Genomic DNA, 22,405 nt, shown 5'->3' on the forward strand with positions numbered 1-22,405 from the left:
ACTTATTAAAGACTTAAATATCCAAGCCTCAACACCTGTTTTATAGAATAAGGTCACATATTCCTTTAAATATCCAGATTCTGATAGATCAGAATATCTGAGGGCCAGAAATCAGCCCCTTGAAGTATTTCTTGGCTGTTTCTTAGTCGTACCGGAGGGCTGTCGCTTATACCGAGGCGGAGGTCTGCCATGTTTTCCTGTTTTAGAAGCCTTGTCGGTCTGCTGCATGGCGGCTTTGGCTCCTGTTCTCCAGGCCCGTATTGCATGCAACTGGGGAAAGCAGGCCCTTTCTTTAATTTTCCGCAGCATAGCATTTGAACCAGACTTCACAGCAAGAGGCAGGATAAAGAAGTGACAACACGTATAATAATTACAATAGAACTGTGGCTATGCTCAGTGTCCTGGGTTCAGTTCTGGGTCATTTTCAAGGTATCATTTGAAAGTGTTCCTCTAGTATGTTCCTATCTACCACTATTATGAACTTGCCACCTTGTCTCCGCACTGTGGGATACTCTCTGGCTTGTCTCTTCTACCTGAGCCCAGGCTCTCAAACCATGGCACTTCAGAGTGTGAAGGGGCTTTTCCCCCTTTCAGCTAAAAACCTGGCTTTTCAGTTCTTATTCCTGTCTTGGAATCAACATCTTCCCAGATTAAATGACACAGGAATAGCCGTTCTTTACAGGAGAAACCTCACTCACTCACCCGAAGGATATGGTCTGGTTCTTTGGGTGCTGCCCATCCTCTGGGAAGTAACCGTAGTTGTCTTCAATATATGTTCTAGAGATCTGAGTTATTCTTTTAAAAATGTGTTTGGTACTGCAGCAGTCCATTCCAGGTTGTGCTATGTATGCCATTTCCATTAGGGCTCTTTACAGAGTGTACCTTCCTCCCTCCTTCCCTCTGGCTGTCCCTCCATACCTGATTCCTTGTCTTCCCTCTCTCTCCTTCCCTTTTTCCCTTCCTTCTTGTCTTCCTTTACTCTATCTATCTATCTATCTATCTATCTATCTATCTATCTATCATCTATCATAGATATCTATCATCTATCTATCTACCTACCTGCCTATCATAGGTATCTATCATTTATCTATCTTCTTCATTTTAGCCTTGGGACTCTTGTAAACATGCAATATTTTATAGCCTGTCCCTTCCCTTTGTCCTTGTCCTGAGGGCAAGCAGCTTTGGTTGTCACAGTTGTGGGGTACATTTATTGTTTAATAAAAGAAGCTTAGAGGTTTTGCAGTGTGCGGCACTCTCCTCTGAAATGAATTGTCCCACATCCTTTGCAGCTTTCAAATATCCCACTGTACCTTCATGCAGGTCCTGCTTCTAGTTTTCTAAGCCTAGAACCTAACTGTGGTTTTACTTATAAACATGAGCTATTATGTTTTGCGCTGGTTTCATATACGCTGAATTTTTTAGGAATGCATCCACTTGGGTTTATCAAAGGAAGATTGTTCTTGCTTTGTTCTATGTTATATCAAGAATTTTTGCCATTTCAGAAAAATCACATCACTATTGCAACGCTGCTTATTGTATTTGAATTGCCAATGCAATGCATTTCTTATCAATCTATATTTGTAGCTGTCACATTTACAGTGACTCTGTGCGTAAGGGGAAAAGTGACTTTTTTATTATGTGCTCAATTGTAAGAATGCCCCAGCATTTGTGTAATAAAATGCAAATATATAATTTATGTAAATGCATATACTTGTATATAGATAACATTTACATACATAAAATATTTTAAAGCCTTAGTATAGGTAGTTAATATGTGGTTAGTAACTATGAATTTTATTTCAAAAAGTTAACAAAGGACATTTGAAAACATTTATTTTATAAAGGATGCATGAGTTCTGATGAGCTTGAGGACTATGCAGATTTATGCAGGGGAAAGATGATTCTCTTTAAGAAGCAATGACATATATACCTCACTGAATTTCTCTGTGAAACAACAATTGTTTCCTTCATCACATTTTGGGTGGGACTTGCTTTACATTCATACAACTAGAAAATCTACTGTATTTGCTTTTTCTCAGAACAAAGAGACAATTTGTTTCAAAGGTAGATTCAAATTGGTACCCTTAGGAGGTCCACAATGATTCTACAGTTTAAATGCTATCAGTACTACTGCACCTCTTGCTGAGGGTCTCTAGTTTAAGATTGCTCACTATTTACATCATTTACTACTAGCTTTTGAAGTTAGAATCACAAAGACAAGACAGTTTAACATATTAAAAGCCATATTAAGTAAAAATTATGTTAATTTGTTAAAACTAATATATCTCTTATTTAACAATTTGAACTGAAAAGTCAGTTTCAATGACAGTAAATGCCAATTTCAATACAAGATACTTTGGTTTAATATCTTCAAAGGACTGATAGGGTGGTTAATTAATAAAAGAAATGTCACCCTGAAGGTCTGCGCTGAGAATTTTCATTAACATGTTGAAAAAGAAGTAACAAAGTAATCAATGAGCTAAAGCAGATGTGATTGACTGTAATTACTGTGCTTGTTAAGGTTATTGACTAATGGCAAGATGGGCTGTCAAAGTTGAGGCAGCATGAGAACATTAAATGAGGAAAATTAATGAGGAAAACATTCATTTTAGCTTTGTGTTATCACCCAGGCAAGAGAGTTAATGTATTAATTTCAGTAGTTCTGAAATAGTTCAATTGAGATTTTTAATTTTAGCACTAAATATACCCTGACTAAAATTTAAATGCTATATTTGGGTTTACACAAAGTGAAATGGAGGAGGGAGAAATTAGGTGGTAAATATAACATATAAAGACACTAAACAAGACACTAAACAAGACATAACTACTTTGTACCAGGGTAGTAGCTGTAAAGATGGAGAGGCAATGGATTTGAAAGATATTGGAAAAATAAAAATTAGTGGAACACTATTCTCTTATGATGCTGATATCTTTCCTTTCTGCATCAAGACCACTGTAACTCCCTCCCACTGGATTACCTCTTGCTTCTACAGCTCTTCTTCCTCCTTTGAAATCTGTAGCCATTGAGCTTTACCTTCTACTATAGTTAATTTGCATATGCCATGTTCTTACGGACCCTGCCACTGCCCCTAGCTTTCATTGCAATGGTGAAGACAGAGTAAATAAACAAATAAATAAATATGCAAGGTTGTGGTGAGTGGCTGGGGGCAGTTGAGATAGGTGGTCAGATAATACTTCTCTAAGAGGGTGAATGATTATATCAAGGATGAGAGTGAACTAGACATTTAACTCTTGGGAAAAAACAATTTCAGGCAGGGGAACAGCTAGTGCAATAGCCCTAAGGGACGAAGCTTGGGTACTTTGTGAACAGAAAGTGTAGTCTAAATTACTGAACTAGATAGAAGAGTGCTGTGAGTCAAGGTTGTAGAGGTTGACAGAAGGCAGATCATGCAGTCCCTGGAAAATTTGGTAAAGAATTTGGATTTTCTGCTATAATAGGAAGCCATATGGTGACTTTAAGCAGCAGAATAGCATGAGCAAAGTTATGTTCTGAAAGGTCCCTTAGATGCTACGCAGATAATGCATTGCAAATACCTCAGAACAGTTGGGACAGGGAAGATAGAGACAAATGGATGTATTAAAGATAACTTTTGGAAGTAGGATTAATGGCAATTCTTAGTGATTGTAAGGAAAAAGAATGAATGAAGGATGACTCCTAGGTTTGGCTTAAGCCATTAGGCAATGGTACCAATCACTAGAATATGAATTACAGAGAAACAGGTTTAAGAAGCAAGAACAAGAATTCTTTTCTGGGGGACAAATTAAGATTGAAATGTGTATTAGCTATGCAAGTGGAGGGGACAGTTGTACGTATTTCTCTGGGGCTCCTGAGAGAGGTCTGGAGTGGGGATACGAACCTGGGAATCACTAGCATCTGGATGTGTAACTGGTTTATTGGGTGAACTAGTTCGCTCGCTCCAATCCCTGCATTTCACCTGTTCCGTTGCCTCTCCTTACCTCATTCCTTAATGACACACTGGGTGGGCTCCATCATTTACCGGCCAGTTCCAGTGCTTTGAAGTCTACTTAGTCCATTTTAAAATGTCCATCTTATTCCAGTTTAAGATTTTTCAACATTTATACTTCCTCCAGCACTGACCGGATATTCTCTCAAGGGACCTGGAAATTAGAAGGGACAAGATTGACTTTTTTACTACTTCTCTAATATCTTTGAGAAGGGAGAATTGGTTGGCCTTATTCCCTTAATTGTCAAGTCTCCAAACTTTTCCACTAATGTTGGGGCTAGAAGAGGGAATGGAAGAGGAAGAGCATGCAGCTCTTTTGAGAGAGATAACTTCTTAGTAAGCCCTAAGTGAGGTGTCTGGCTTCAAACGCTGGAAATTTCTTAGCGTGCGTGGTACACAGATGGCCTCATTTTATTTCATTTTGAGCCTTAGTTGCCAATTCTGAGCAACAGTTCAAGTCCCACTCCACATTTGATTACAGATCTCATTTAAAGACCTAGGACTGGATGAGATAACCCCTGAGGTGACTGATACAGACTTGGCCACATGAAAGTTGTTGGTAGACTTACAACTGGCCCTTGTAATCAGGGCGGTGAATGGGACACAAGTTCCACGGAGCAGGTTGTGGAATGAATGCAAGGTAAAGGAGTAGGGACGGTAAGCAACTCATTTGGGAAGCCTTAGTGATGAAGACAGCAGAGAGCTGGGAGGAGAGCATGGAGGGAACCGTAGGGTGAAGCTGATGCTTCTGTTTGATATTTTTAAGTTAGAATTTGTTTGGCATATTTTTATGCTGATCATTAGAGAAGGGGTGGTAATGAAGGAGCAGAGTCCTTGAGAAGGTGGGTGAAGGAGGCCTCCAGAGCAGAAGAGGAGAGATTAGCCTTTGGAAGGAGCAGAGCACTGCTTGCATTGAAATGGGAGGGAAGGCATAGAAGACGAGGCTCGATGATGCATGTGCTTTTGTAGCTTTGATGACGAGAAGACATGGGACATCTCCCCAGGTGGCTTCTGTTTTTCTCAGTGACTAAGAAGAGTTGGTTAGTAGTTAATAACAGGTTGGTTGACAAGGGAGAATAGGAAACAGCTTTTTGCTACAGTACATAAAATCTTTGAAACAGGAGCAGATTCATTTAGATTTCACCTAAAACACCCACTGAAGTGCTAGTACTATTTATCACATGTTTTTGGAATAAAATAATTTTAATTATCATGAACAGAAATTATCCTTAGCTTTAAACATTATTTTAAATAGTATGATAGCTGTTCAGAAAATTACACATTTTTTTAAAGCCCCAATCTGAAATTGCCAGACCTTTGAGGTATCATGTATAGAACAAAATGGACTTAGGATTCACACAAAAGCTATGCTCATTCTTTAGTGTATTTTAGAAACTATATTTCATTCTGATCATTGCATCTTGGAGGACTTATTTTCCAAGAGGGGATGCTGATTGGGGTAGAAATATCTTGTTTGTGGAGGCCTCCTTTCTCATTCCCTAGCTGGCTCCTACCACAGCCTCTGCCTCAAGGGGCTTCTTAGCACATGTGGGTGAGGGACTCTTTGGGGCCAGCCCTGATACCAAGAGCCAAAGACACACTTTTGATTACCTTGGGAGAATTGCTACAACAGCCCTGATTTATTCTCTCTCTTTTCTCCCAACTCTTCTGTTCCTAACCTTTGTTTGCCTGCAAGAGGAATGCAAGCCAAAATTTTAAAGTTTTGGATGTATATAAAAAAGAAACAAGTAAATAGGGAAGGAGAATAAATACTGAACAAGACTGGGCTAGGTGACAAGAAGAAAATTAAAATTTGGATGGGGGCCAGAGTGCAAAATGCAGTGGCTGTGTAGTTTACAGGAACTCCTTAGTGTTCAGCATGCTTCAGTGATCACCCAGAGAAAGCCAGATTTTTTTCTGGTTTTGTTTGCCACCCTATAGTTAGCTATGGGAGCTTGACATAGGTGATCTGTATTTTCTGTCAGCAAACGGATGTAAGCACAGAAGACCCTGGGGCCTCAGCTCATCAAATCTGACGTGATTTGAATTGCTAGGAGGAGGACCTCTTGTGGCTACAGCGGGAAATACTTCAGATAAAAATATCTCGGAGGCTGCAGACATTTTTATAAAGGAGTTAAAAGAACTCCATAGTGCACTTTAAAATTATATTTCAGATATTTATAATATTTAGTTGTTTTGATAACATCAAGTGTCATACTTGCATCTGTATGCATCTCTGAGGAGTTCAGTGTAATTTGAAGTACTTCAGATCTTATCCATTCAATTCACTTGTCTCCTGAAAAGCAGATAGAACAGGGGTTTTCATCTCCACTTTGCAGATGGAAAGGAAAGGTAGTGGTTTTACAGTGGCGGCAGGCTGGCTCGTAATAGAATTTGGATATCTTGGGCTCGATTCAACAGTCTGGGTTTGGAAAACATTCATTATTAGAGTTCTAAAACAAAAACTTCTATTTTGCAAGTGTCAAGTGAATTCTTTATTCAAGAAAAGATGGATTGAGAGACATAAAACTTACTCTTTGTGTTCACTGTGAAAAGAGGCTATTCCTAGATTCTCTAGGGAAAAAGCTGCTTTAAAAAATTCTGGAAGGACAGTATGTTAGCAACTAAGAATCTTTAGATAAATGTAATGCCAATTAAGCACATTTTAAAGGAACCTACATAAAATATGGTAATTTTCCTAGTTTCCCTACAAATCATAAGAAATGAAACTCCTTTCATAGCTGTTTCTGACAGTCCCCAGATCCTCCCTTTCCTCTTGGCTTCCTAATATTTGTTCTGAAATTGCCTGTGGAGCTAATAAATGAATGCCTTCTTTTTATTTTGAATTCAGCCTTTTAAGAACAGAAATGCCAGAACTGAAATGAGTAGCTCCATTTTAGGACAAGTTACCACCTATTGTTTTAGAAACTATTGGAAGGGGGTCACAAAAATGGTAATAACGTCTAAGGAAATGCAGTCCAAGTTCAAGTGGGGTGTCAAAAAATTGATGAAACGATAAAGCGTATACAGGAATATATGAGGCTGTCCCAGTGAGTGTTAAGATGTTCAGGGAGAGGGTATAAAAAGGGAGGGGGAGAGAAAATATGAAAAAGAATAATCATAGAAGAAAGAAATTTTGTTGGAGAAAATTGTTTTGTTGGCAACTTTAATAATGGTTCTACGTGTGGAGTTTTTGGTAAATTTTCACTTTACATTCTTTCCTGGTGATTGTGTGGTTCCACGTAAATTCTAAAAGCGGAGAGTGTAGTATCTGGGGCAAGGGTACGAGGCAGGTGAGATTTCAGAGGAAAACCACATCAGATGTGGCACATTATGATGGTGCTGAAGACGCTGAACTCGACATAACTGATCTTTGGATGCTAGGATGCTGGGACTTCTGTTATCTTTGCTTTATTATTCTTTATTCTCAATCATTTCAGCCTTCAGCTTTAACTGGATGTAAAGGGTCCTTACTTTAGAAAGGGACTTGAGAAATGCAACTCTAACTTATTCAAAGCTTCCTGACAGCTATGTTTGTAGATCTCGGGGCAAAGTATGTGTCTGGCCTTTTTCAACAAAGTATTTTCAGTAACAAGCTGTCAGCGAGGTCAGTGGCTAGTGGTTCAGGATTAGCTACCACCCACCCTGCCTTGTTACCTCCCCTTTCTTTCTTACCCTGGGTGACTGACGCTCAGCTGAAGTGACTGCGCCACTGTCACTGCCTCTCAATTTGTTGCTCTGTAACTCTGTGACTAACCAGGAAGTCTCCCCCCACCAAAAAAAAAAAAAAAGGCTCTTTTTGGATAATTTCCTACAAGACCTGAATTTAAACACATTTACTTTCTAGGAAGCAACAGAAAGGTAAGTGTCAGATTTGTAAAGAGCTGGACGTAGTGCATTCCTTTCTTCTGCCTTGAGTTGCTCTGTGCTAGTTATATGTCGTGGGTTTAAAGTGTGAGATTTCTTTCTGAATTAAAGAACACATTATTGTATAAAGTGGGAATGTTTTGAATAGTTATGATGAGAAATGTAGATTTTCACGCTAATTTTAAAGTTATAAATAACTTTCAAACTAGTGCCAGGGGAAGCTAGTGGCCAATGCCGTGCTTTGCATTCAGAGAGTTTCGGGCTATAAAAAGCTGATTGCGATACCGTGCAGGCAAAGATAAGATATGGCCCGGATGCTTCTGCTTTGGCATGGAGCTGGGGAAAAAGAAGGCAAGATAGAAAATGTTTGAAGGGATTTTTCCTTTCAACTAAAAAAGCCTATTCACAATAATTGGAAGCTTTTCCAAATGGCAGAGTGGCAGAAGTATTATTTTTTCAATTTAATGTCTATCTTATATATTTGTGTTATAATAGGAAGTAATGTTGGGAGGTTGAGAAATCTCTCAGAACTGTTTTACCACCATTTATTATCAAATAGAAATCACAGTATATGGAATGAATATGGGCTGTGATACATAATCAGTAATGTAAAGAGAAGGTCACTATTCTCTGGGGTCTGAGTGACCGAGCAGTTGTTCCTGGGTGCACAGAGGACAGAACTAGAAGGAGAGGGTTTGAATGGAAATAAGGAGACATTTAGGTTAGGCATCAGGAAGTTTGTTGACCGGAGAGGTTCTGAGTCACTGATACACACCACTAGGAAAGACTGTTGCAATGTCTCTGAAGACATATGATATCCAATCAATGATTCTCAGAACACACAAGTGGGAAAAATAGTATTTCAAATTAGCCTTGGTTCTGGGTAGTGGCTAGCTTGTTTAGGCAGACTGGAAGGTCAACCTATTGAAAATAATTTGGAGACATGAGTTATCAGCAGTCTAATTTGAATGGCATATTTGGATGTGGTATTAAAATTTTATTACCCACTACAAACAAATTAACTCATAGTAACACAGGATAAATTTGTTAAATGGAGAAACTCAAAATACAGAGTATAGAAATGGCTATTTTGATTTGTTACTTCTATACATAATTTGTCTTCCTTCTTGACTAAAATATTGGAATTTTTATAGTAAAACCTATTTTTGTTTCTTTATAATAATAATATGTATAATACTCACTGTATGAATTTTGGAAGCACAGACAAAAATTATCTGTAACCTTACTGATGTATTTCTTCCTAGGCTTTTTCCTCTGCATGGCTTTACAATGAATTGCGATAGTATTACAGATAAAATTTGGTACCATGCTTTTTCATTTAGCCTTGTACCAAAACATTTCCCAAATAATACCTATTCTACATAGATGTTATTTTAAATTGTTGTATAATATTCTTCCAGGTAAATGGATATAATTTTATTAATCATTGTTGAACCCCTAAGTGCTATGGTAGATATCATAGTGTGTGTCTGTATTTGTGTCAACAATTATTTCTGTAAGCTCTATTCTTAAGTGTGGCCTTGAACAAGAGAACATTAGAGTTAAAGACAATAGTTGTGATTTTTAAGATTTTTTAAACTGTTTCTTGATTAAGGCAGGGATGTCAAGCTCATTTTCACTGGGGGCCACATCAACCTCACGGTTACCTTCAAAAGGCCGAATGTAATTTTAGGACTGTATAAATGTAACTACTCCTTAACTAGGGGCAAGGAGCTTGGCACTGCCATGGGGTAGAAACAAGGTGCCGGGACGGATAAAACAAGGTGGAGGGCTGGATTTGGCCCATGGGCCTTGTGTTTGCCACTTGTGGTTTAAGACAGTGTAAGTTTCCTTGTTCACCAAATACAATATTTATTGAGTGTCTCTTATATGCAAAACATTATTGTCAGGCACAGGCACATAAGACAGCAACACACCAAGTGTTTAGAAGTACAGAATTCCCTCTATTTTACAAAATTCAACTTAACGACTTTCACAGATAATCAATATGGCTACATGTCAGAGTCAAAATCCTTCACCTCTCCCTGAAACCAACAGTTAGTATTGTTGACAAAGAACAATAAACAAAGAACAAAGAACATAAACAAAGAACAAAGAACTCCTGATTTTAAGAATCAATCTGTGATAGGCTTTGCTGATTACCTATACAATATCCATGCATCCTGCTCTTCTTGCTCATTTACAGAACCCAATTCAGGTCAAGAATAAAAAGGTACAGTCTTCCCTGGCTGGTGTGGCTCAGTGGATTGAGTGTCAGCCTGCAAACTGAAAGGTTGCTGGTTTGATTCCCAGTCAGGGCACATACCTGGATTGCAGGTTAGGCCCCCAGTTGGGGATGTGTGAGAGGCAACCAATGTTTCTTGACCTCTCCCTCTCTTTCTCCCTCCCTTCCCCCTCTCTAAAAAGAACTAAATGAAATCTTAAAAAAATAGAATAAAACGTACAATCTAATGTTATACATATTGACTGGCATCTTGTGTCCCCATTTCTCTCCCATGTAGGACAGTTATATTTAGTTAAGACAGATTTATGGGAATTCTTTTTTTTTTTTTTGCTGCCAACAGCCCCATGGTGAAGGTGGTGGTGGGATGCACTTGCACTCGTGTTCCACTGGGGCTGGGGCTGGGACCAGGGAAAAGGGGCACCAGCAGCTCTTGACCTGCTGTCCCCTCGACAGAAGCCGCTGCCGCTTCGTCTCTTGCCAAAATGGCGGCCCTCAGATTTATGGCAATTCTTGTAGACCTACCTCATTCTTTTCAACTTTATGATGTCCATAGCATAACTTATTTAGCCCATTCTGTATTGATGGATATGATTGTTGTTTTCAATATTTTTGTTTGTTTTTCCATGTTGCTATGTTGTAATGAATATCCCTGTTCATATGTCTTAATGTACTTTTATGAGTGTATCTTTAGGATAAACTCATGGAAGTAGAATTTTTGGATCAGAAGGAATGTTCATTGTAAAATTTAATAAGTATTGACTTTACTTAGAAATATTAAAGGGTTAAATAGTATACATAATTTAAAATTTGAGAACTATTGTTATTTATCTCTTCAAGAAGTTCATATCAGTTTATACTACCACTAACAGTGTATGCTGAGAGCTTTTGTCCCCAACTCTTACCTGCTTTGATCAAATTATCAAAAATTTTCACTTTTGTCAGTCTGATAGGTGAAAATATCTTGCTTTTTTGATTTGTGTTTAATTAATCATGAATAAGGTTGAACAATTTGTAAATATTTTATTATTAGTGCAGAGTATTTTTTACATTGCCTTTTTATAAACTTTGTCCATTTTCCTATTAATTCTCTTATAGTAATTTAAGCAAATTAAACTTTTGTCTGTTTAACATGTAGCAAGTATTTCTCCCAATTTATTGTTTACTTTTATGTTTTATATTTAAATTACATAGAAAGATAAATTTGTACTTAAATTTTTAAACCTTTATGGCTTCTGGATTTTGTGTTTACTTAGAAAGAAACTTTTCACCTTAATTATCACACATAAAGATGTTATGCATAAATTCACTTATGCTTTCAGAATTTTACAATCTTCGCTATATCTGGAAATGATTTTGAACAAAGGAGTAGGCTGGAAACCAACTTTACTATAATTTTTCCTCTAAATGTTTATTTAGGTGGTCCAATATGACTTATTTAAGAATCATTTTTTTCTTGTTAATTTGAAATGCTATCATTATCATAAGCTAGATTTCGATTAGAGTCTATTTCTCAACTTTCTCTCTTGTTCTGGTAATACTTATATCTAACTTTTCTCCAATCCATTTGTTTATTTTAAATTATATTTTATTGATTGTGCTCTTATAGTTGTCCCAATTATCCTACTTTGTCCTCCTCCACCCAACCCCTACCTCCAACTCTTTCAGACAACCCCTACACCATTGTCCATGTCCATGGGCCATGCATATAAGTACTCTGGCTAATCTATTTCCTATGCTGTACTTTACACCCCCATAGCTATTCTGTAACTACCTATCTGTACTTCTTAATCCCTTCACCTTTTTTGCCCTTCTTCCCAAAACCTCTCTCATCTGGCAACCACTGAAATGTTCTCTGTGTCTATGATTCTGTTTCTGTTCTGCTTGTTTATTTTGTTTTTGTTTTTAGATTCAATTGTTGATAGATATGTATTTATTGCCACTTTATTGTTCATAATTTGATCTTCTTTTTCTTAAATAAGTCCCTTTAACATTTCATACAATAATGGTTTGGTGATGATGAACTCCTTTAGCTTTTTCTTTGCTGGGAAGCTCTTTGTCCTTCGATTCTAAGTGATAGCTTTGCTGGGTAGAGTAATCCTGGTTGTAGGTCCTTGCTCTTCATCACTTTGAATATTTCTTGCCAATATATTCTAGCCCACAAAGTTTCTTTTGAGAAATCAGGTGATCATCTTATGGGAGCTCCCTTGTAAGCAACTATCTGCTTTTCTCATGCTGTTTTTAAGATTTTCTCTTTGTATTTAACATTTGGCATTTTAATTATGTTGTGTCTTAGTGTGGGCCTCTTTGGGTTCATCTTGTTTGGGGACTCTCTGAGCTTTCTGGGCTTGAATGTCTATTTCCTTCACCAAGTTAGAGAAGTTTTCTGTCATGATTTTTTCAGAAAGGTTTCCAATTTCTTGCTCTCTCTCTTCTCCTTCTGTCATCCCCATGTTGCAAACATTGTATGCATGAAGTTGTCCTAGAGGACTCTTACACTATCCTCATCTTTTGAATTCTTTTTTTTCTTGCCATTGTGATTGGTAGTTTTTGCTTCCTTATGTTCCAAATCGCTGATGTGATTCTTGGCCTCTCAGGCTCTACTGTTGATTCCCTGTGAATTGTTCTTTATTATAATTTGTGTGTCCTTCATTTCTGAGCGGATTTTTTTTATGCTGTTGAGGCCCTTACTAAGTTTCTTGAGCATCCTTATAATCAGTGTTTTGAACTCTGCATCTGATAGATTGCTTGTCTCCATTTTGTTTAGTTCTTTTTTTGGAGTCTTGTTCTGTTCTTTCATTTGGACCATATTTCTTTGTCTCCTCAATTTGGCAGGCTCCTTGTGTTTGTTTCCATGTACTAGGTAGAACTGCTACATCTCCCAGGCTTGCTAGAGTGGCCTAATATAGTAGGTGTTCTGTAGGATCCAGTGGCACAGCCTCCCTGATCACCCACGCTGGGTACTTGAGGTGTGCCCACTGTATGGGCTATGTACATCTGATGCAGACACCAGCCCACAGTGTCCACATCATTATGGATGAAATGAGACATTCACACAGACTACCAAGTCCCATGGAGGAAAAGGGACAGCATGGCTTTTCTCTCAAGGGGAGCAAAAGCCGTAGCCCTTGCCATGATCAGCCTCTATTGGGTTTCTTGGCACATTACAAGATGGTCCTCATTTACTATGCACAAATTGCTTTAGGTGGTTACCTTTTACAGAAAACAAAGGAGTCAGTGCTGTTAATCACATCACAGAAGAGGGATATTTGCAAATGAAAAGGCAAAAGTGGTTGAACCAGTTACCCTCATCTTTGGAAGGTTTAGCATGGATTTTAGAAAGTTATTTTGCAGTAAATGTTTGCCACAAAGCTGGGTGAGGGAGTTTTTGGCAAAAAGCAAGACTCAGAGTGGCCTAGGCACATTGCAGGCCTGATTCCCCATGGGAGAATCTATCCTTGGGTGTGGGTCCTGTGCATCTCCCAATGGGAGCTGGGCCCATGTAGAATGGTGGCTGGCTTAAATACACCTCTTACATACACCCTCCTCTTGTAGTTGAGCCTTGATTGGTGACTGGCTTAAATACACCTCTTACATACACCCTCCTCTTGTAGTTGAGCCTTGATTGCTGTTGGCATGTCCAAGGCAACCCACCCTGTGACCTGTGTTTCATTCAGGGTCACACAGCATAAGCTACAAAACAGTCTTCAGGTGGCTGTTACTTGTGCTTGGCTTGGAGGTAACTAGATGAGGCCAAGTTTTGAACTAAGGCTGGCTACTGCTAGTACTGGACCTGGGGCAACTTAACAAGGAATATGGGGCTTCCTCAAGCCTGATGCTGCTTGTTTGAGAGAATTTAGGAAAGTCTGAATCATGAGCCAAGACAAGCCATTTGTATGGAAAAGCCCCTAGAAACAGCTTGGGTGGGCCTGAAAATTGGGTGGGGCAGGGCGTAGGGGATGCCAGGGTGGGGCAAATAGTGTGAGCCAAGTTGATGGAGTCTCAGATATGGAGCCCTCCTGCTGGCTCTGTGGCTCTCTTGGGGGAGGGCTCAGAAAGGAATAGTGACCTCTGCCAGCACTTATGTCTGGGAGAAAACTTCCTCCCAGTTCTCACCCTGATGCTGGACAATTCAGTTCCTTCTAGTATGTCTCGGATGCTTTTCAATCTGCTACCCTAGCACTAGAGTTCAGAGGGAGTGAGTCTAAGTAAGTCTGTGTGGGGGCCCTTTAAGAGAAACTGCCAGGGACTCCAGCAGTTTCTGTCTTCCACAGTCTCGATCCCCACTGGTTTTTACAGCCATACGTTATGGACACTTATCTTCCTGGCACTGGACCCCTGGGCTGGGGGTCCTGGTGTGGGGCTGGCACCCTTTCCTCCTGAGATACCTGTCTCTATTTTTATCTGCCACAAATGGATCTGGGACCAGCCCAGTCTGTGTCTCTGTCCCTCCTACCAGTCTCTAGTTCCTTCTTTAATTCCATATTGTGCGACTTCCGTTCAGCTTGGTTTCTAATGGTTCTGAAAGGATTATTCCTTCTCCTTTTCTGTCCCTTCAAGATTTTCCTAGCCCTAATTATAATTTTATTTCTAGATTCATTTTAGTATAACATTTTATCTGGTAGTTGAGACACCTGATATTCAGATGGAATTTTGGGGCCCAGATCTCTAGGCTGGCTCTTTCAGATGTGCTTCTTCAACCAGGTGGGTCTTCCCTGAACAGTATCACTATCCAGCCTGATATATATTTTAGAAAATTCTATTAAAATTAGCTTTTAAACTTAAGAATATATACATGCACTTTTATTTTTATTTTAACAAAGGTAGCCTTAGCCAGGGCCCTTGAATTGCAATCAAGGTTCTGCAGAAAGTTTCATAAATAACATAATAACATTAGAGAGCTCATAGGTTCTCTAGGAGAGCTAGAGAACCAGCCAAAGATGATGCAGCTGGAAAAAATGTCCAGCTGTACCTCAGAGACAGTTCTGCACATATACTAGCTTCTACCATTCTAGGCTCTTGAGCTGGACATGGAAGCCCTGCCACAGCTTTCCCATGGCTGTGATCTTTTAAAATATCACCCAGGCTGTGTTTGATTGGTGAAATCTGGAGGAGGAGAGGTGGGCCAGGGCTGGAAGGGGTGTTGGTAAATTTATAGCATCTGCCACAAAGAGTATAGGATGAAAATAAGTCTCTCCCTCCCTGACCCCCCCGCCCTCAGTTCCTTGATCCTCTTCCTACATGGCAACTGCTAACAGTTTCTGTTGTAAATGTAACAGTTTTTCTGTTGTAAAAAAAGTTATGTATCATTCTGTATCAGCACGTATAAATTTACTTCACTCTTTCCATAGCTGCCATTTGCTTGGAGTTAGCCAATTTGTTGCTCCATGCTATTCCTCAATATTTTAATGTTTGTCTATGTTGGTTAGGTCTGAAATTCCCCAATGGACGTCCTCTACTTGGTCTCTGCTGGGGAGTCCCTAGACCAAGAAACTAGAAGGTGAACACCTGGTACAACAGGGTCCTTCCAAGACTCAGCTCCAGGCTAAGCTCTGATTGGGGCCTGAACTATTCTGGTCATTAGGGTTTTTTTTAAAAGATTTTATTTATTTATCTTCAGAGGGGAAGGGAAGGAGAGAAGGAGAGAAACATCAATGTATGGTTGCCTCTCACGAGTCCCCCGCTGGGAACTGGCCTGCAACCCAGGCATGTGCCCTGACTGGGAATTGAACCTCGATACTGTGGTTCGCAGGCCCTTGCTCAATCCACTGAGCCACACCAGCCAGGGTGTCATTAGTTTTTTTTAATGTCTTCCCTACTGCTAGGCAAGTGCTATCTAGTTGGATTTTATAGATTTCTTAATGTTTTCCCGACCCCCTGGTCACAAAGTCCCAGCAATGAAAGAACACATGACAATTAACTAACTAGTCCCCAATGAATGCACATTTAGGTTGTTTCTAGCTTTTTGTCACAATATGGCAATACTTGGCATGCATATTTGTACACAGGTTCAGATTCCTAAAACTGGCATCGCTTAGCATAAATATTAGTGCATATAAAACTGTCTGGGTATTGCCAGAGTGACATCCAAGGAATATGCTCAGATCAGCAGTGTATGAGAGAGGTCACATATATTTCTTTATATTGCCCAAGAAGATTTCACAAAAGATTTGAAAAATGTTTTAGTGAAATCAGTCTATCCTCTTTTTGCGATGGTCCTGAAAAAGGAGGAAGAGAACATTGAATTAGTTTAGTGTGAATGTCTCTTAATGAAACGATGTCAAGATACCAGGAGATCACTGTTCTCTTTTCTAATTAATTATATTTTGATCCTATATTAAAATTTTCTGGGTATCCACATCAAATTTACTGGTTTTAATTTTCGGCAGCTACCTTTCTGATATATGAGACAACATTTGTCAGTTCCCACTGCTGTGATTACTCAAAGATGCAAACAATAATTCCGTGAAGATGCATGCCAGTTTTTCACTGCTCTGTAATAGTGTGGTTCTCAGCCCAGGGGGCTGTTACTCGGGGACACTTGGCTCTCTCTGGAAGCATTGGTAGTTGCCGCAACTGGGAGGCTGGTGCTCCCCGCATTTAGTGGTTAGAGGCCAGGCATGCTGCTGAACCTCCTGCAACACACAGGACAGTCCTCCACAACAAAGAATTATCCAGCCTAGAACATCAATAGTCTTGAGAATGAGGAAACTTGCTGTAATAGAATATTTCTGGAAATGGACATTGATCTGAACAATTAGACATTCCTTCACTATCTTTCCTCATCTTGTTCATCAGTCTTCTCAAGGCTGGTGACCCGGTTTTTTCATTTTAAAGAGCATTCTCCTTTGTAGACAAGGCAGAAGCAAACTCAAAATATATTGTCATTTCCCTTCCTCTATGCTACTTGCCAACATTGAGAAATCTGCTTGGGAGAGGAGGAGAGAGGTTGTACTTGTCCTTTCTTCCTCAAAAATAATCTGAAAGTTTTCGTATTGTTTTGAGTGTTTTTTTTACAAGTCTTTGCTCATCCTAGGTTTAGTCCACTCTTCTAATAGGTCAGGCAGTACTACACTGATGTGTATGTCCTTCCCTTTACCTCCTTTCTTCTGTTAAGTACTTTTGTGTGTCCTTTAAAAATCTCAGTTCTTTAGAAAGCTCCTTGTATGCCACACTGAGTTATATTTGCACGTGCTCTCTCCCATTTTTCATCATTTGTGATTGCAGTAGTGGGTTTTATTTTTTGTCCTAGTTTTCATTTCAGAATCTCAGGCCCTGAGACATTCTTATATTTTCTCTGAACTGAAGAGCAATCTAAGATACTTGTCTTACTTTGCTTTGCATTTTTTCTCTTGGCTTGTAATGAACTCTAAGGTGATATGTGCAGTTTTTCTCAAGGTTCCTGTCACTTTCATTTCACTAACATATTCCTCTTTGTTGGTAAGAATTAAGCCCAGGATAGCAGTTCCAACCTTTGCTTCTTTGCTCTCTGAATAATGAAGTTGTTGATAGAGACAGAAGATAATGGAGAGGAATGATTCTCTGATTCAGATTTTAATTAATTTTATTGTCATTTTCGCTTTGCTGTATTCTTTTACTTTTAAATCTTTGCCAAGTTTTCTTATTTTGACTTCTTACTTCAGTAAACATTCTTTTTATTTTATTTAGTCTTTGTATCTCTTCTTTCCTAGAATTTATATGTTTGAGTATTTCACTGAGAACATAGAGTAGATGTATTCTAAATTTTCTTTTGTCTTGAGGATAATTTCCTCTTGCATTTTTAAGACATTGTCTTCCTCCTTTATGTTATAGTTTAAAATTTTGGGTTTTTCTACTTACTTATTTTTGAAAGACTAGATATTTATCCTGTTCTAGTGTTAGTCCCAAGTGTCATGTGCATGTTGCTTTTGAACTCCATCACTGTCAACTCTGGAACTGCATCATCTCCGTCTCCAATTTTGAAGTGGAGGGCAGGCATCATGCTGCATTTCTGGGCTACAGGAGGTATGTATCCATTGGGGAAACTTTTTTCTGTCTCTACTATTTGTCTTCTACTTGGAGGTGAGTTTAATCCTCTATCACTGGAAGCCATTCAGTTCATTTTTCTATAAGAAATGCATAAAACTCTAGAATACCCTTCTGCCAGTGTTTTGCTTATGTCTGCCCAGACCGTTGAGGCTGTCATATTCCAGGGCATAGTAGATATGCGATTTTTCCCTTGTCCCCTTTTATCCTGTGTTACATTTCTGGGAGCAAAAATCTTCCAACTAGTTGTAGTTAGAAATGTGGTGCTGAAAGGTGGCCAGGAAACACCTCTGGGTATTTAAAAAAACAGCTCCAGGGCAGTTAGGGGGTAAGAGCTGGCGTTTTGTTTGGCTCTGTCAGCCTCAAGGCTCTGTCAACCTCAAGTCTCTGATAGGATGTCAGGATATATGAATGTAAGGATCTGGCATTGTGGCTGCTTTAAATTTGTCACAAGGGAGTTCTAGCTCCTTCTGTCCCCCCCGCCCCCCCCCCCCCAGTTTATCCCATTCATGAGGTAGATAGATAAGGTAGAGTGGCCAAATTTAGCAAATAAAAATATAAGACACACAGATAGGTTTGACTTTAGTTAAGCAATCAATAGTTTGTTTTTTTTTAGTGTAAGTATGTCCCATTGTTGCTTAGTACATACTCATGCCAGAAAATTATTCATTGTTTATCTAAAATTTTAAGTTAACTTGGTTATGCACTCTGTATTTTATCTGGTGACCGTAGGTAAGAAAAAATTTTCCCCAGTGTTTGAAAGTCATTATTGAGGTCTTTATCCTTCTGTGTCTCAGATTCTGGTGTAACAGGGTCTTTTTCAGATTTGATAAGGGTGGCCCTTCTCAGTGTCCCTTCACCTGCTGAGCTGGTGAACACTGTGAGAATTAGAGGAAATTTGTAAAACATGTGGGAGTCTTCAGAGAGGAACAGAGTGAGGACCTGGACTCTGTCCTTTTACTTGTATTTATTCTTAGAAAGTGTGTGTGTGTGTGTGTGTGTGTGTGCGCGCGCACGCGCATTGAACTGGTCTTGATTGAGAAAAGACCTGGAAAGCAAGAACATCAAAGGTCCTTAAACATACCCTAGTTGTGGCTGGCCTGTATTACTGATGGGAGAGGCTGTATGGGGCTAGTGACGGGAGCCAGAAAGCTCTCCTGGCTCAGCCACCGGGCTTGGTAAACTGAAAAGCTGTAGGTGTGTGAGCCATGCCATACCTGTGAGGGGGCAGGCTGCTTGTCTTCAAGGCTCACTGTGGCACTGTCTGGATCCACAGCAGCAAAGGCAAGAATGCGCCAGGAAAAGGTCACACAGGACCACAAGGTGATCAGTTTTCTTGGGTGCACTCTGCCACTAGCGGAGTGCCAGCAGCTGTCAACAGAGCCCCCTTATGTGGTAATCAGGTTCTCTGGTTCTTGAACAACAAGGCAGACAAGAGAGATACTGGATTCCCTGCAAGTATGGCAACTGGGAAGTGGTTTTAATACAAAAAATTAACAGGTTGGACCTCATTTTTACTCAAAACTATTGAAGTAGATTTTCCTATTATAACATATACTTTACAAATTTTACGTTATAACATATTTTATTGTTAAGTTGTGTAAAAGCTTCATTTTTCCTTCCATAAGATGTCATGGTCTGAGAAGACTGTATAGATTTTCCTATGATCTTTTGTTTTGCAGTTTTGAATATATAGCTCAGATCAATCAAGATCTGTTATGAAAAAAGTATCAAGTTTTGTGATTCTTTATGATACCTGCATCTTTTTCTTCGTTAGCCTGTGTCCACTAATACTTCTAAAAGACTTGGCTCAACAATTCACCTGTAATAAGTAGTCCTTGGGTAATTATTATTATTTTTTAAAATATTTTATTTATTTATCTTTAGAGGGGAAGGGAAGGAGAGAGGAAGAGAAACATCAATGTATGGTTGCTTCTCGTGCATCCCCTGCTGGGAACTGGCCCTTGCGGGGAACTGGCCTGCAACCCAGGCATGTGCCCTGACTGGGAATCTAACCGCAATTGTCTGGTTCGCAGGCCCGCACTCAACTTGGGTAATTATTTTTAACTTTGATTACTTGTTTAACTTTGGTGATTGGCCCATGTATCACATAATCTTGCATTTATGCATATGCTAATTTAAAATAGTTTGGGTGTTGATCCTAATAGTTGCATTCTTCTGGGAAATATATAGGAGAGTGTATTTATGATTTTAGGGTAGGATATAATTTCTCCAATATAACCCCAAGCATAAGTCATAAAGTAAAAGATTGAAATATTTAAGTACATTAATATAAAATCTTTCTTTGTGAGGAAAGATACTATTTTTGACCCTTTCTGCCTCCATGCTCTTTGCCACATGACTTTGTGGCTCTTCCCAGAGAAGTGCCCCGTTAGTATTAGACTTGACTGCATGGCTTGCTTTCCCATTGGAAAGTGGAAAGAGGAAGCAGAGTGGCAGTTTGGAGCTTGAATCGTAAGAGGCACTGTGTCTTTCTACTTGTCCTTCTTGTATTTCTGCTGATGTTGTAGGAAGAACATGCTCCTAACGGACTAGTCCAAGAAGGATGAGAAACACACAGAGCAGATCTGGATTCCACAATTCCAGGTTGGAGTAAGTCCAGCCAGTCCCATCCTGGATTAGCCAACCACCAGCTAACCTGAAAACACACAAGAGAGAGTAAATGTTTTATACCACTAAGTTTTAGGGTAGTTTGTTATGTAGCATTATTGCGGAAATAGCCAACTAATAGACTATTCAACACAAATGATTTCAACTTGGGGTGGTGACCCCACAATACAGTATGCAAATGATGTATTGTAGAATTGTACCCCTGAAGCCTATATAATTTTATTAACCAGTGATCACCCCAAATAAATATAATTTAAAAAGTAAAACAAAAATGTAATTTCATATAAGATTTTATAAAGAACTCCTAAAATCTAGTAGGGAAAAGAACAGCACAAGAGGATGTGGGCCAATAATAAGTGAAAAGGTGATTTACAGAAGATTGGAATGATCAATAAATAAAACCATGTTTAGTTTGCTTCACAAGTTAGTTATCTGGTCAATGTAGATTAAAACAATTATGAGATATCCTATACCTATGAGATTGGTACAAATTAATGTCTGGCAATAACCTACTATCTGTAAGGATATGAAGAAAATGGAACTTTTATATACAGATGGGGGAATGTTTAAGGATACAAAGAGAGACCTATCAAGCAGAAAGAGGATATTTTCAAGAAATATTACTGACAAAAGATTTTATCTAGAATATATATGAAATTCCTGTAAATCAGTAAGAAAAAACAGGCAACATAGGAGAAAAATGGGTAAAAAATGTGGGTAAATGATTCACAGAAATGATAATTGAATGTCTGGCCAGTCAACCTAGATTACATCACCAATTACCTTGGTGATCTACAATGCAAATTAAAACAACAGTGAGACAGACACACTTGGCACCTCCCACACTGGCATAAGTTGAAATGTCATACAGTATCTTTGAGCTGGTGAGGAGATGGGGACATGTGAGTTCACATGCTCTGCTGGTATTATTTTGGAGACCAATGTGGTAGTAATTATTGAAATTGTGTATTCACATGCATTCTGACTCGCAAATTCTACTTCTGAATTTTATTATTTGCTAGGGTTGTCATAACAAATACCACAGACTGGGTGGCTAAAACAGAAATTTATTTTCTTACAGCTGCAGGAATTTAACATTAAGGTATTGGCAAGTTTGTTTTCTGTCTCTGGCCTGCAAATGGCTGTCTTCTTGCTGCATCTTAATGTGGTTGTTTCTCTGTGTGTGCTTGTGTCCTCATCTCGTCTTATAAGAATACCAATCATAGTGGATTAGCGCCTACCCTAATGGCTCCATTTTAACTTAATCACATCTTTAAAGGCCCTGTTTCCAAGTCAGATACATTCTGAGGTACAGGGGATTAGGACTACAGACACACATTTTGGCCATAAGAGAATGTATATATCAGAGGGACTCTTGTATAGGTATACAAAGAGACACACGTGAGAATGTTACAGCTTTGTTTTGCATAGTGAAGAGTTGGATGCTGCATAGTTATTCTTGGAAATTATAAATGCATTATTAGAATGACGCAAATGCAAAATAAAGAACAAACCAAATTAATTATATTAGTCAGGAAGTCATTTTTCTCAGCAAGAAGCCTGGAGGTAGGAAGTCAGAGCTGATGCCATCAAAAACCCAAGCTCATTCTATAGTTCTGCTCTGTTGTCTTTTCTCTCAGCTTTGCGGCACAAC

The 22,405-nt window shown here is 39.0% G+C and overlaps 1 protein-coding gene across 1 annotated transcript in view; it reads left to right on the top strand.

Moving 5' to 3' along the window:
- Positions 1-7,696: 7,696 nt before the first annotated feature.
- CTNNA3 (catenin alpha 3) overlaps positions 7,697-22,405 on the top strand; it is a 1,522,505-nt gene continuing 1,507,796 nt past the window's right edge. The window contains exon 1 of the mRNA XM_037062679.1: positions 7,697-7,847. The gene's annotated coding sequence lies outside the window, so the exon portion shown is untranslated. The remainder of the gene's footprint in view (positions 7,848-22,405) is intronic.

This window comes from Sturnira hondurensis, unplaced genomic scaffold, assembly GCF_014824575.4.
Source record: "Sturnira hondurensis isolate 20B ecotype Veracruz unplaced genomic scaffold, ASM1482457v3 Scaffold0014302, whole genome shotgun sequence".
NCBI classification, from domain to species: domain Eukaryota; kingdom Metazoa; phylum Chordata; class Mammalia; order Chiroptera; family Phyllostomidae; genus Sturnira; species Sturnira hondurensis.